The 14,904-nt window shown below is 38.5% G+C and overlaps 1 long non-coding RNA gene across 3 annotated transcripts in view; it reads right to left on the bottom strand.

Annotated features, from left to right (window-relative positions):
- The window catches only part of LOC140505334 (uncharacterized), a 54,819-nt gene extending 43,944 nt beyond the window's left edge, over positions 1 to 10,875 (bottom strand). The window contains exon 1 of one of the 3 annotated variants that reach the window (XR_011967453.1): positions 9,564 to 10,875. This is a non-coding gene — a long non-coding RNA (uncharacterized lncRNA). The remainder of the gene's footprint in view (positions 1 to 9,563) is intronic. The other 2 variants (XR_011967452.1, XR_011967454.1) reach the window with 2 other exon arrangements.
- Positions 10,876 to 14,904: the final 4,029 nt, after the last annotated feature.

Genomic DNA, 14,904 nt, shown 5'->3' with positions numbered 1-14,904 from the left:
CTGAGAACTCTCCTCCCAGAAGTACTGAGAGAAGGACCAATGTGAAAATCAGAGGCTTTGAGCTTCTCTCAATGGGAACATATAGGCAGCTGAATGGGGACATTATTTGAAGATGAACAGGGAGATGAGAGTCCCTTTGTACTCATCAGAACTCATCTGAAATATTGTGTTCAAATTGAGGTGCCACAATTTAAGAGGTGTTGGGATTGGAAGCTCAATTCCGTGTGGACAGTCTCGGGCGGGTAAAGGTGGGAGCTTCTAAATCTTAGAGCTCTCACGAGACGCCCCCAGGAAACGGCAGGGAATCGAGGTGAACCGAGCTATCTCGAGTAATTCCGCCTCTTCCCGTGAGAAACGTGATGGGAGAGAGATCTCCCCGCCCTCGAGATTGTCCTGGATCTGGGCACACCTAGTTACATAACAGCACGGTATTCAGATGCAAACTATGCGGCTGAAGGTTAAGTAGGATTGAGGAAGCCTGAAAGCTCTGTTAGCACGTGAGGAGCCAAGAGGACAGTAGGCTCCGCTTCTCTTCTTTCCTCTCTCCCCTCCCCCTCTCTCCCTGCTTGTACTTCTACTTCCAATCCCTTAAGATCTTAGCCTCCTTAGGAAATCTCCCCCTCTTCCTCCTAAGGAAGACTCCCCTGCACTTGTAACTGAGACCCTGAAATAAAGCTCAACCCTTGTTTGACTCTGGAACGTCCTTTCTCTCATATGAGCATCCGGTTTTGGCCAACCGAAGACCTCGGAGGTGAGGTAAGAAGACTCGGGTAGCCCACACAGGCCTCTAGGCCTGGCAAAGAGGAACATTAGTAAGCTGGACATTAATTCAATTCAGTTTAGATACAGAGGGAGCAGCTAGGTAATGCAGTGGATAGGGTGCCAGACCAAGAGTCAGGAAGACTTATCTTCCTGAGTTCAAATCTGGCCTCCAACACTTACAAACTATGTGATCCTGGGCAAGTCACTTAATCCTGTTTACCTCAGTTTCCTCATCTGGAAAATGAGCTACAGAAAGAAATGGCAATGCATTCTAGTGTGATTGCCAAGAAAACCCCAAATGGGTCGCAAAGACACAACTGAAATGACTGAACAACACCAACGCATTACACAAAGAGGTCCCCAGCTATTTACATTCTTCAAACTTCAGGAGCTTTGAGATACTGAGCAGTAACATCTTTCTTGGCCTTGAATTCAAGGCTGCATCCAGCTCCTAGTAGCTGTCAAACAATATTTTCTTCCAAACAGATGCAAACACCATCACTCCTGCCAATAATTAGTCATCTCTATCCAGATCTCCATCACTATCTCTGTAATCAAATACACCCACTCCCTTTTCCTAGTCTAAGAATCTAGTCTAGTCCAGATTAAATTCTCAAATTCCTAAAAGTACAATCTATCATTAAGTTATAAAGGGGAAAAATGAGAAACATCTCCTCTCCTCTCACTTAAATCTTCCTTTATATAGCTTTACAAGGACAAGATGGGGGAGGTTAGAAAGCAGTTGTTTTGAAAAAGATCTAGCATTTATAGTTTATAAGTTCAAAATGAGCTTGTGTGATATAGCATCAGAGAAAGTTAATGCAATCTTGAGACACATGAGAGATATCACTTGCATTAAAAGTAGGTGACAATTCTTCTGTACTCTGCCATCACCAGACCTCATCTAATATATTGTGTTTAGTTTGGGGTGAAGAACATTAGTAAGCTGGAGAATTTTCAGAAGAGAGCAACAAGAATGGTGAAGATCCTGAGGTCATTGGCATGCCAGTATTGGTCAAAGGAACCAGGCATGTTTGCCTTGGAGAACAGATGACTTGGTGAACATAATATATGTCTTCAAGTACATGAAGGGCAATCATCTGGAAGAAAAATCAAATTTGTCCCATTGGACAGAAAAAAGAGCAATGGGTAGTAGCTGCAAGTGCATGAATTATCACTTTGATGTCAGGAGAAAATGCTTTCTAACAATTAGAGATATCCAAAAAGTCAGGTGGGCTACCTGGAGCCAGAGGTGGCCTCTTTGGAGCTCTTCAATGAAAACCTGGATGACTCCTTATTGGATACATCTAATTAAGGTTTGCTTTTATGTATGGATTGGGCTGGAGGGGCTCTTAGGTTCTTTTCAACTCTCAAATTCTTTAATTCTGTGATTCTATGGGTTGAGTCCTACCCATCCATCACCTGAAGTATACATTAGCCCTTTTATGCTATTCTATTCATGCTTATTCTCCCCAAGCAATATCCCAAGTTCTCAGTTTTCTCCCTTCCTACTATACCTATGTTCTCATTTTATGGGATGGACTTCTGAACTATAATATAATGTTGATAGACTCCAGGCTATGCACTCTGTATACTACATATCTAACAAAAGCTGGTAATAATGTATTTGCAAGGTGTCTTACAGTACTAATCACAAAGCTTTAAAATTTGTATGGTAAGAGAAAAGAAGGAGCAGGAGGAGAATAGGGAGGAGAAGAAGAAGAGAGAGAAATAGATGCACATATGCATACATGCAGACATACACATGTGCACATACAAACACATACAGATGAGAGACTGGATGCCATAGATAATGCCTACACTTTAGTTCACAGAAAACAGAATCCAATAAAGGGGTCTACAATAAAGTCCATGGTGTCAGATATTTATGAATCTATTCTAGATAAGAAGCAAGGTAAATAAAAGAGATATAATTTGGCATCATATTTATGAGAGGGTAAAACCATATTGATTAGCTGAGATCACTCAAAAGTAATTAACTTTGTTAGATAAAAGCATTTCTTGAAGGAATTAATCAATCAGAACTTCTGGACTGTATACCTCCCTGAATCAGGCAAAGCCATTTTCTGATAGAGTGAGTTACATTCCAGGGGAGCAAAGGCAAGGAGCTGTATCAAAACTAGGAAGAGAGATTCAAAGAGTCTTGAAAAGGATAGTTGGAGCAAGCGTGACATCTCAGCACACAGACAAGGAGCAAAACTGTGGCAGATAATGAAGATATTAAGAAGGCTCAGCAGTTCTGAAGGCTCAGGGAATGCTCAACCAAGAAAAGATTCAACTTTTTATGCAGCTTCACCTCCAAATAATTGTTTATACATTGATACTATAATATAATCTGCTATATTATTATCCAAACATTTCTAGTAAACTAAATCTTATCTCTATTTCATATAATAGCTATAAATGTAAATTTAGGCAAGATCCCAACTTCTACTGGCATGTTATGAATTTCCTAAACTGGGGGATCAGAGTGATTGTGCCTAAAGCATCAAAGAATATACTACTACATGCACCCTTAGGGGAAGGGGATGAGATGATATTGCTCTGAGGCATAAACAACCTAATTGATGCAACGACCTGATAAAATGATCTCAGTGACTAGAATATGGTTCTTAAAGAGGATGGGTCAGGGGCAGAGCCAAGACGGCAGAGTAGAAAGACACACATACATTAGCTCTTCCCCCACAGAACCATGAAATACCTGTAAAGAAAGGCTCTCAGCCAATTCTAGAATAGCAGAAGCCACAGAACAACAGAGTGGAGGAGATTTCCAGCCCAGGGTGGCCTGAAAGGCCTATGGGAAAGGTCTGTTGCACTGGATGAGGAGCGGAGCCCGGTCCAGCCTTGGCCACAGCAAGGCATCAGGAGGAGGACCCAAGCAGGGTCAGTAGCAGCAGTTTGCAGATCCTTCAACCCACAGGTGCCAAAGCTCAGTGAGAGGGTTATTTCAGCTAGCTGAGAAAGAAGCAGGATCTTCCCATAGCTCCAGCCTCAGGTGGTGGCAGCAGAGGTGAATGGGGTGGCAGCTGCTTCCATAGCAGCCTGCATCCATTGTTGGATCTTAAACCCCTGGGGGAACTGACCGTAGCCTTATGTGGTGGCCCTGCCCCCACCTAATGCTGGGGGGTGGGAATTGAGCAGCTGGTCTTTATCTCACACTGAATGGTGGCCCTACCCCCCCTTCCCCCCACATCACTGCAGGAATTAAGCTGCTTATCTGAACCTCAAACCCCAGTGCAGGCTTGGTAGAACTGGAGGCCAGGTGACTGTGGAGAGGAAACTCTACTACTCACAGATTCTGGGCACAAAAATTTCTATGTTTCTCCCAGACCAGTGTACACACTTGACTGTGCTACCTTGGAGGAACCTTACAGATCCCCAGAGTATACCTTATTCTTGACAAAGGACCTAAAAGTCAAGTAACTGGTTGGGAAAAAATCCAAAAAAGGGAAAAAATAAGACTATAGAAGGTTACTTGCTTGGTGAACAGATATCTTCTCTCATCCTTTCAGGATGAGAAGGAACAATGCTTACTTTCAGGGAAAGACATAAAAGTCAAGGCTTCTGTATCCCAAACATCCAAAATAAATATTCAATGGTCTCAGGTCATGAAAGAGCTCAAAAAGAATTTTGAAAACCAAGTAAGAGAGGTGGAGAAAAAATTGGGAAGAGAAATGAGATGCAAGAAAATCATGAAAAGTGAGTCAACAACTTGTTAAAGGAGACCCAAAAAAATGCTGAAGAAAATAACACCTTTAAAAATAGACTAATTCAATTGGCAAAAGAGGTTCAAAAAGCCAATGAGGAGAAGAATGCTTTAAAAAGCAGAATTAGCCAAATGGAAAAGGAAGTTCAAAAGCTCACTGAAGAAAATAGTTCCTTAAAATTTAGAATGGAACAGATGGAGGCTAATGATTTTATGAGAAACCAAGAAATCAAAAAATAAAACCAAAAGAATGAAAAAATAGAAGATAATTTGAAATATCTCATTGGAAAAACAACTGACCTGGAAAATAGATACAGGAGAAACAATTTAAAAATTACGGGACCACCTGAAAGCCATGAACAAAAAAAAGAGCCTAGACATCAGCTTTCATGAAATTATCAAGGAAAACTGTCATGATATTCTAGAACCAGAGGGAAAAATAAATATTGAAAGAATCCACCTATCTCCTCCAGAAAGAGAACCAAAAAGAGAAATTCCTAGGAATACTGTAGCCAAATTTCAGAGTTCCCAGGTCAAGAAGAAAATATTGCAAGCAGCCAGAAAGAAACAATTTGAGTATTGTGGAAATACAATCAGGGCAACACAAGATCTAGCAGCTTCTACATTAAGGGATAGAAGGGTGTGGAACATGATATTCCAGAAGTCAAAGAAACTGGGACTAAAACCAAGAATCACCTACCCAGCAAAACTGAGTATAATACTTCAGGGAAAAAATGGTCTTTCAATGAAATAGAGGACTTTCAAGCATTCTTGATGAAAACACCAGAACTGGAAAGAAAATTTGACTCTCAAACACAAGAATCAAGAGAAACATGAAAAGGTAAAAAGGAAAGAGAAATCATAAGCAACTTACTAAAGTTAAAGTGTTTACATTCCTACATGGAAAGATCATATTTGTAACTCTTGAAACTTTTTTCAGTATCTGGGTAGTTGGTGGGATTATACATGCACACACATGCACAAATACACACACATACAGAGAGAGAGAGACAGAGAGACGGAAATTACAGGGTGAGTTGAATAGGAAGGGATCATATCTAAAAAAATGAAATTAAAGGGTGAGAGAAGAATACGTTGGGAGGAGTAAGGGAGAAATGGAATGGGGCAAATTATCTCTCATGAAAGAGGCAAGACAAAGACTTTTCAATGGAGGGAAAAAGGGGGGAGGTGAGAGGGAAAACATGAAGCTTACTCTCATCACATTTGACTCAAGGAAGGAATAAAATGCACACTCATTTAAGTATGAAAACCTGTCTTACAACACAGGAAAGTGGGGGAAAAGGGGATAAACAGGGTGGGGGGGGATGATGGAAGAGATATCAGTGGGAGGAGAGAGGAATTAGAAGTCAACATTCTTGGGGAGGGACATGGTCAAAAGAGAGAATAGAAGAAATGGGGGGCAGGATAGGATGGAGGGAAATATAGTTAGTCTTACACAACATGACTATTATGGAAGTCATTTGCAAAACTAGACAGATATAGCCTATATTGAATTGCTTGCCTTCCCAATGGGGATGGATGGGAAGGGAAGAAGGAAGAGAAGTTGGAACTCAAAGTATTAGGAATAACTGTCGAGTACTGTTCTTGCTACTAGGAAATAAGGAATACAGGTAAAGGGGTATAGAAAGTTATCTGGCCCTACAGGATGAAAGAGAAGATGGGGATAAGGGAAAAAGATGTTAGAAGGGAGGGCAGGTTGGTGGTAGGGGTAATTAGAATGCTTGGTGTTTTGGGGTGGGGAGAAAATTTGGAACTCAAAATTTTGTGGAAATGAATCTTGGAAACTTAAAATAAATAAATAAAATTTAAAAAAATTAAAAAGAAAAAATAAAAAGAAAAGAGTATGGGTCTACCTCATTTAAAATAAAGAAGTCATAGCAAAATGGGATTATGTATATATATGAAGTGATGCAAAGTGAAGTAAATAGAGTCAGGAAAACAATAGAAACAATCAGACTAATGGATATGGAAAGAAAAAATGAATGTTGTATAATTATAATGACCATACTTATCCCTAAAAAAGAGTTGATAAACATTACTATTCACCACTGTTTTCAGAAGTGAGAGATTTCTTCATATTCACCAATTCTCACTGCCAAACGATATTCCATAGCATCCATATACCATTAATAGGGATATAGTTTGTTTTCACCTTTTTGCCATTACAAATACTGATGCAATGAATATTTTTTTGGATATATATTTTCTTCCTTCCAATAACATCTTTTAAGTTTGGGGTACAAAACAAGTAGTAGAGTTATATGCTCTCATGTTATAATTTTTATTGCCATCTAAAATTTTTGGACTGATCCAGTCTTCCTTAAATGAATTAGTATCCCTCCCTCATTCCCACCATATCATGGCAATTGTAAAGTAGTTTTCTTTCTTTTGCCACAAACTCATCCAGAATGGCAGGGCAGTGTGAAGACTCCAGTACTGGGATGGAGGCAGAAATTGATCTCGTTCCCTTCTCTTCTCTCCTTTTGGCTAGTCTGCTTGACTGTTCACAGGGCTTGGATTAGATGTAGATCAAAGAATTTATTTCTCCCATTGAAATGGAGGATCAGTAGACCTTATCATGTGTCCTGCCTCTACACCCAGAGTCACCTGGCAATATCATCTGATCTCTGATTGTAACACAACTTGAACTTTTCCATGAAGACTTACCACTGTGCCGTTAGTAGTATGGGGCCTTTCTATGTAGTTGTCCTACAGCTAAAGTTTCTTTTATATGTTAATTCCTCTAAACAGAGTATAAGATTCTTGAGAGGAAGGACTGTCTAGCTTTTTCAGTTTTAGTTCCCAAAGCTTAGCACTGTTCTAGTAAGTATTTCATGAAAGTTTTTCTATGCATTATTCATAATAACAAAAAGTTAGGAACAAACTATATGACTAATAATTGTGGTATAGTTAAATGACTCATGGTATATAGAGATACTGTATGTAACAGAAAGCAGACCAAGAGTGTCTAGACGCAGAATCAAGAGAGACATAGCTTCAAAGCTGTTGTGAATCAAACTGAGTACAGAAGTCTGAGGAAAGTCAGCTGAATGAAATGCCCAGCAGAGATGGTAGATCTAAGGACGATAATATCATACCCATCTTCATGGTGTATATGAGGAGAGAAAGGACACCACAGCCCTGAGGTGCCAAAGGTATAAGTTGCCTTGGTCACTTATCTTCCTTATGTATTTTCTCTTATATTGTATACCATATAGTATACCATACCGTACACTAGTGCCCACTCTTCTTACTGGCACAATATGTTTTTGTAGAAAACTATGCCTAAAATGTATGGGGCAAATGTTTTGCTACTATTATTTGTGCTACACAAGTTCAGTAAATGCTTTTGCTTTGTGTAGTGTCAATTTACTATTAAAGTAGTAGGGGGCCATGAGTTAACATTTTAGGCATGTAGACATCTAGCCACCTCTCTGGGTGATCTAATTTGTGAGTAAGGGTTGAGGAGGAGTAGAAGCTCAAAGATGGGGAGGGGTGCTAGACTTATCACTACTTAAATACAATTATCTTTATTTGAAGGAATGGTAAATTACAAAACAGAGTTGTGTTATAAGTCTCGATTATTCTTTTATATTGCTTTGTTTTCAGAGTATGTTTTATTGCTAATGTATTTCTTAAAGTTTCTCTGTTTTATTAGAACAAAATTTGTTGTTGTTCAATCATTTTCAGTTGTGTCCAATTCTTTGTGACTCCATTTGGGGTTTTCTTGGCAACAATACTGGAATGGTTTGCCATTTCCTTCTCCAGCTCATTGTATAGATGAGGAACTGAGGCAAAAAGGGTTAAATGATTTACCCAGGGTCACATAGCTAATAAGTGTCTGAGGCCAGGTTTGAACTTAAGAAGATGAGTCTTTCTGACTTGAAGTCCGGCCCTCTATCCACTGGACCAACTAGATGCCCAAACAAAATTTATAATGATACAAATGTCTCATTTTGCAATTGAGGAAACTGAGAAGGAGAGAAGAAAAGTAATTTGGCAAAGAGCCCTTAGCTCCTCTGTGGAAGAGCTAAGATTTAACCTGGGATTGTGTTACTGGATCTAGTCTTTTCTGGTTCATCCATGCCTGGTTTCTCATAGAACTAATTTGAATAGTTACCTTGTCTCAAAGGCTAGGTTTCCTGATTATTATTCTGAATTTTCCATGTGAATTATGGTGAGCAAGAAAGTCCTACCAAAGTTGCAATTTTTTTAAAAAAAAGCACTGAAACTTGTGCCCAAATTAAGAATTCAAGCTCTATAACATTTTCTTTTAAGTATTTTATATCTAAATTTCCATTTAATTTTTCTCCTTTGTTTTCATATTTCGTATTCCTTAAAAGTTTTATTTTGAAAAGGAATCCATAGGTTTTTTTAGACTCCTAAGGGAGTCCATGACACACACACACACACACACACACACACACACACACACAGAAAGATTAAGAAGTTGTGAATTACAGCCACACGATCCATAGAAATTTAATGTGTTTCATTTAATTATATACATTTTAACCAATCTTAAAAAGAATTTGTTTTTAAAAAAATTGTGGCACACACTTTTCTACCTCCAAGAATATCTGTCAATAAGACATTGGGAGAGGAAAAGAAACAGAAAGAAAATATAAAAATATAGGAGAGCCTCAATTTTATAACTTACTAATATTAGAGGATTTTTTTTTCCTTTTAAGCAAAAACTCTAAGTGAATGGAAACTGTAATAACAGAAATTCCTGTAGTCCTTAGGGCAAAATAGCAAAACTCCATTATTTCCACTGATGAAACCATAATTGTTTCTGAGGTTGCACCATTTGATAGCACCAAGGACTTTGGTATAAAGAAATTTCCTGTATTTCCAGTAACTGTGGTTGATGAGGAGGCATTTGTGGGGCAGGGGATTGGGGTGGGGTGGGTGAACAGTTAGGAACCACCAGCAAAAAGTGCCAGGTCCCATCTCCGTAAGTGTTATCCCTCTAGACAAAGGTTACAGAGAGACTGGGATGAAGCATTACTACCATTCAAGACATTTTAGGGATCTCCTCCTTTGGACTCACCTTCAAAATGTGTCCCTTTAAATCATTTCAATAGTTGCTCTTCTTCAATCTTTGATGGTGGATTTGATCTTTGGAAAGAGCCAAAAGTAATTCAATGCCAACTGTGGTGGATGGTGTCCAGGACCACAGAAGTTCTGATGCAGCTGAGCAAAGAAGAGGGGTGTGCCTAGAATACTGTTGCCATGGAGGAGAGCTGTCTCAAACAGAAGACTTGGATGAGACAGTTAGTTCATATTCACTTCCTGCTCTCCTTTATAGTGTGTTCTTTGATGTAATACATACTCGTGTCTCTGGTTTTATACTGAAGCTGCTCCATCCCCCCTGCCTTCTGCCTTACTTTGGAGATTGGGATACCTTGGGCTCAATTCATGAACCCAAGCTTGACCATCTAAAGTATCATGTTTGCTGTCCAGAATGATGACTGAAGTCATTTTTTGGAGGGGGAGGAGGAGAAGGGCTTGGAGGACTATTCCAAAAGAGACTGTATGAGCTCCATACAGTAGAGAACTAGGCCTGGGATCAAGAAGACTTGAGTTTGAATTTGACCTTAGATAACTTTCTAACTGTGTAACCCTGGGCAAATCGCAATCTCCATCTCTATCTTCCTCAGTTCTCTCAACCATAAAATGAGGATAATAGCAGTACCTACCTCCCTGGTTTGTTGTGAAGATGACATGAGATAATATTTGTAAAGTGCTTAGCACAGTGCTTGATACATAGTAGGTGCTTATTAAATGCTTATTTCCTTCCTTCCATTTGACAGTGCTAAGGACTTTATGTATATGTGTATAATATATATGGTTTGTGACATCTATATTTATGTGTGTATATATATGTGTATAAATAGAAGTAAAGGTATCCGAACTCATACAGTCTCTTTTGAAATGGATCCCAGACACACAGCTGGTGTGCGAACCCTATGTTCAAAGTCATTATCTTTGACAGCAATCAAGATGTTGTGTGTAGACAAGCCAGGATCCTACCTTAGAGATGGAAAGATCTGGATTCAAATGGTGTCTTTAATACATAGTGGACATACGACACTGCATAAATTTAACCTCCTGGTTTTCTAGGCACTGAACCTAGAGCCCGTCAGTTATAAAAGTCTGTAAGTCACAACAAAGGTACTGATTTGCATCTATATTGTAGAAGGTTAAGAGTTGCTTTATAGGAGATTTCTCTATGTCAATAAAATCATAAACCTAGCCTACATATCTTGATATGAATTTGTGTAAAGCTGTGGGTATATATAATATGTAACACATATGTATGTAGATATATACTGTATAAAAGTATAGATATGTTTATGCATATATTATACATACATAGACATTTGTATAAAGGTATAACATATATGTGTCTATATGAACGTATAATATATCACTATACATATACACACATGCACACATTTAGACATGCCAATAATATGTAATATTTTATTTTATACTATATCTCAATATCATATTATCATATAATGTTAGTATAATCATATAACGGACTACTTGCTTATTTAGGACCTCCCCGGTAAGTTTAGGATAATTTATTATTCGTAAGAGAAGCTGTCTCCTACTTGTTATTTTGTTCATATAATCACACTCAGACCATTTGTAAAATGATCCTACAAAGGAATTTTCAACTAGGAGCTCCTCCCTTATAGCTCACATCTACCAGGAGAGGTGGAGAACACTGGGCTCTCCTGCCCCAACACAGAAAAGGATTTCATTCCCTACTCTAGAGTCCTGAGAGTGCAAATGACATCCCAGTTTCTCATTTCTGTGCATTGCCGATCACCCAAGCTTCTTAATGAACAAGCATCTCATTCTTCCCTGCCTATGCACATTTCTGCCCATCCCAAACAACCCAATCCCAGGAAGAAGAAATAAATAAAATGAAAAAGTCTTCCAGGGCTAATCCACATTGCAGAGTCAGATGCCCCTTTTTAGTATCAGTACCATGAATGTCAAGAAAGCCTGGGGAATTCCACAAGTGAAGATTTACCGGCTGCTTCCTTGCTCCCCGTATACATACTTTCTTCTCCACGTGGCATACTGGTAACTAGGAATTGTGCTTTTGGTTCAAAGCCACCTGTTTATGTCTATACTGAATTTCAGTTTTGAAATAAAACTCATAACTTCTACTAGTCAGTCAGTGTTTCCCAATTGCTTTTTCACGTCAGAGTATTTGTTGTTATCAACCTTTTTATCTCCTTTAGACATTTACAGCTGCTGCCTTAGACAACGCTCTGGAAAGTTCTTGACTCCTGTATTCTTCCGTAGAGACCCATGTTTTCTGAGCTGCAGTGTCTCAGAATCTTGACTAAAAGATCTCCTCAGGGAAGATCTGTTTTTCTACATGTCAGGCTGAGACTCACAGCTCCAGTTTCTTGACTTTCTTGCATTTAATTAAAGATTGCTAGCCTCTTTATATATCCCCTTCATTTTCAGAAGTTATATACATATTTGCATATATGAATGCATGTATATATGTGGATTTATCATAAGGCTTCAAAGCATATATGGCAAGGGGAAAAGGGGAGGGACAATATATATGTGTGTGTATACATATACATACATATATATGTATATATACATATGCATACGTATATATGTATATATACATATGCATACATATATATGTAGAGAGAGAGAGAGAGAGAAAGAGAGAGGGAGAGAGGGAGAGGGAGAGAGAGAGAAGGAGAGAGAATGCATAAACAATAAGTGTGTATATGTGCACATATGTGCATACACTTATATTCAGAATTATAGATTAAGAGCTAGGAGAACATTATCTATAATCTAATCCAGTTCTCTCATTTAACAGATGAAGAAAACAAAGAACAGAGAAGGGATGTGTCAGGCCAAAGGGAAAAGGAGCAAGTGGCAGAGTGAGAATTATAATCCAAGTCCCCTGCCTACAAATGTAGTGCTTTTCCCACTGTACCACGTTGGGTATATAAATGACACACACACACACATTTGTGTTTACATACACATTCATTTAAATATACACATAGAGGAATATGTACCTACACATGTGTTTGCATATAGACATGTGTACATATTTGTATGTGTACATAGATTACAAAAGTCTGGCTTTGAAGTCAAAAAGATCCCAGTTAAGACTTACCTTTTTAATACATTACCTGTGTGCCATCATGGTCAATTTGCTTTAACTCTTAGAATCCCAAGTATCCCCTAACTTTAAGTTTCAGATGAGTAGCCAATCTGCATCAGTGAAGAGTTTCTATACTGGAGTTTCCTAAATTATAGGTCTGAAGATGATGGATGGATGGTTGGATGGGTAGGGGAGAGAGAGAGAGAGAGAGAGAGAGAGAGAGAGAGAGAGAGAGAGAGAGAGAGAGAGAGAGAGAGAGAGAGACTCCTAAAATAAGCCCATCTCCCCTAATTTTGTCACCACATTGCTAACCCAAGCTATAACTGATACTACCTCTTTTAGCCTCTTCTTTTCTCTAATTCAATACCTGGATGGTAGAATACCAACCTCCTCTCAATGTCTTCCCCTAGAGGGCTTCCTCTAGCCTTTTGGACTCCTTTCACTCTACATTTGCTATTCTGCTTGGTGTCAACTCCATGGAACAAGATCCTCCCTGATGTCCACCCTACTCTATCCTCCCTCTCTTCCCTCCACCTTTCCTGCCTCCTTTGGTGTTGTCTCCTACCATTATATTGTAAGATCCTTAAGGTTGGGGACTATCTTCCTTTTTTATTAATTGTATCTCCAGCACTTAGCATAGTTCCTGACACATAGTAAGCATTTAATACATGTCTATTGGATTGGATTGGATGGCATTAGATAAATAGATTATAATAGTATAGAGATTTGGCATTTAAGTACCTAACTGTACTCCAGGCACCGTGCTAGTTTCTGGTGACATTAAGCCAAAAATGTCTTCTTGAAGTGTCTTCCTTTAAGAAGATTGTGTTTTATGGAGGGACACAGCAAGCATCTAAGTTGAATGGGGTTGGATCTGTGATTTAATTGGTGTAGGGAATACCCAGGTGAAAGGACTCCCTTTACAAATGCAAGTTATTATCCTTTCATGCAATTTATATCATCTTAAAGAGTTGCCTAGAACACTTAAAAGTCAAGTATCTTACCAATGTCACACAGTCTATACCTTTCAGAGGCAGGACTTGAACACAACTCTCCCTGGCTTCAAAGAAAGCTCTCTATTAACCACATTATTTACTTATTGTACTTAAATATATATAAAAAAATATAAATTAAATTGTAGATGTGGCTGAGGATACTAGCATGTAAGGGGATCAGGAAAAACTTTATATAGAAATATCCCTTGAGCATAATTTGAAATAAGTGATATTCTAAAAGGTAAAGGTGAGGAGGGAATGCATATATATATATATATATATATATATATATATATATATATATATCTATTTCTATGTCTGTATCTATCTGTTTACACACACATACACCCAAAAGCACTGAACAAAAAGAAAAAGTGGCTGTACTAGAGCAAGTAGGACTCTTTGGGGCATGTCTAATAAATAGTATAGCGATAATTCTGTTCATTGTCATGGTGTATTGATACTTCAAATTCCAGAAGTGATTTCTGAATCATCAAAAAATATTATTTTCTGAGAAGTTGCAATGTTAAATATTACTTATATTCTAATAAATTCAAGACATGTAATTGTAGAGCCATAATTGGGACAGGGGAACTGGGGCTTTGTCTCATGGTAGCAAAAGGAGAAATAATACATCTTCTTTAAGAACTTAGAAAAAATTCAATGTTGCACCATGTTACCAATGATTAATTAAAACAGAAAGTTCCAAGCAAACACGCTTCCTCCCTCCCCACTCCATCCCTACGCCATCCAGTGTTGACCTTGACCTCTCCTTGTTGAGTGACACAGCAAGTCACTTCAGCTTTCTCTCCAACTTTCAGTTTCTTCATCCATAAAGCAGGGATATTAAAAGTGGTTAAACAACAGCCTAGGACTATTACAGAGATCCAGTGAGTTAGTGTTTATAAGGTGCTTTGCAAACTTTAAAGAATTCCATAAATATCAGTTCTTTCTCTAATGAGACTCCTCCAGTGTCTTATATTCCTTGGTCTGGCTTCCAAAGTTTAGTCTATTTCATTCAACCCTACTATTCATTCTTCTGACCCTTCTCTCAGTCTAGTCTCTAAACCTAAAAACAAACAAACAAAAAAATCTCTTCCTTTCCTGCATTCAGCTTCTAGAACTTCATCTGGGGCAGCTAGCTGGTGTAGTGGATAGAGCACCAGTGCAGGAGTCAGGAGGACCTGAGTTCAAATCTCACCTCAGACACTTGACACTCACTAGCTGTGTGA

This window comes from Notamacropus eugenii, chromosome 5, assembly GCF_028372415.1.
Source record: "Notamacropus eugenii isolate mMacEug1 chromosome 5, mMacEug1.pri_v2, whole genome shotgun sequence".
In the NCBI taxonomy this organism is placed as follows: Eukaryota; Metazoa; Chordata; class Mammalia; order Diprotodontia; family Macropodidae; genus Notamacropus; species Notamacropus eugenii.
This window is presented reverse-complemented; position numbering and strand designations above follow the sequence as displayed.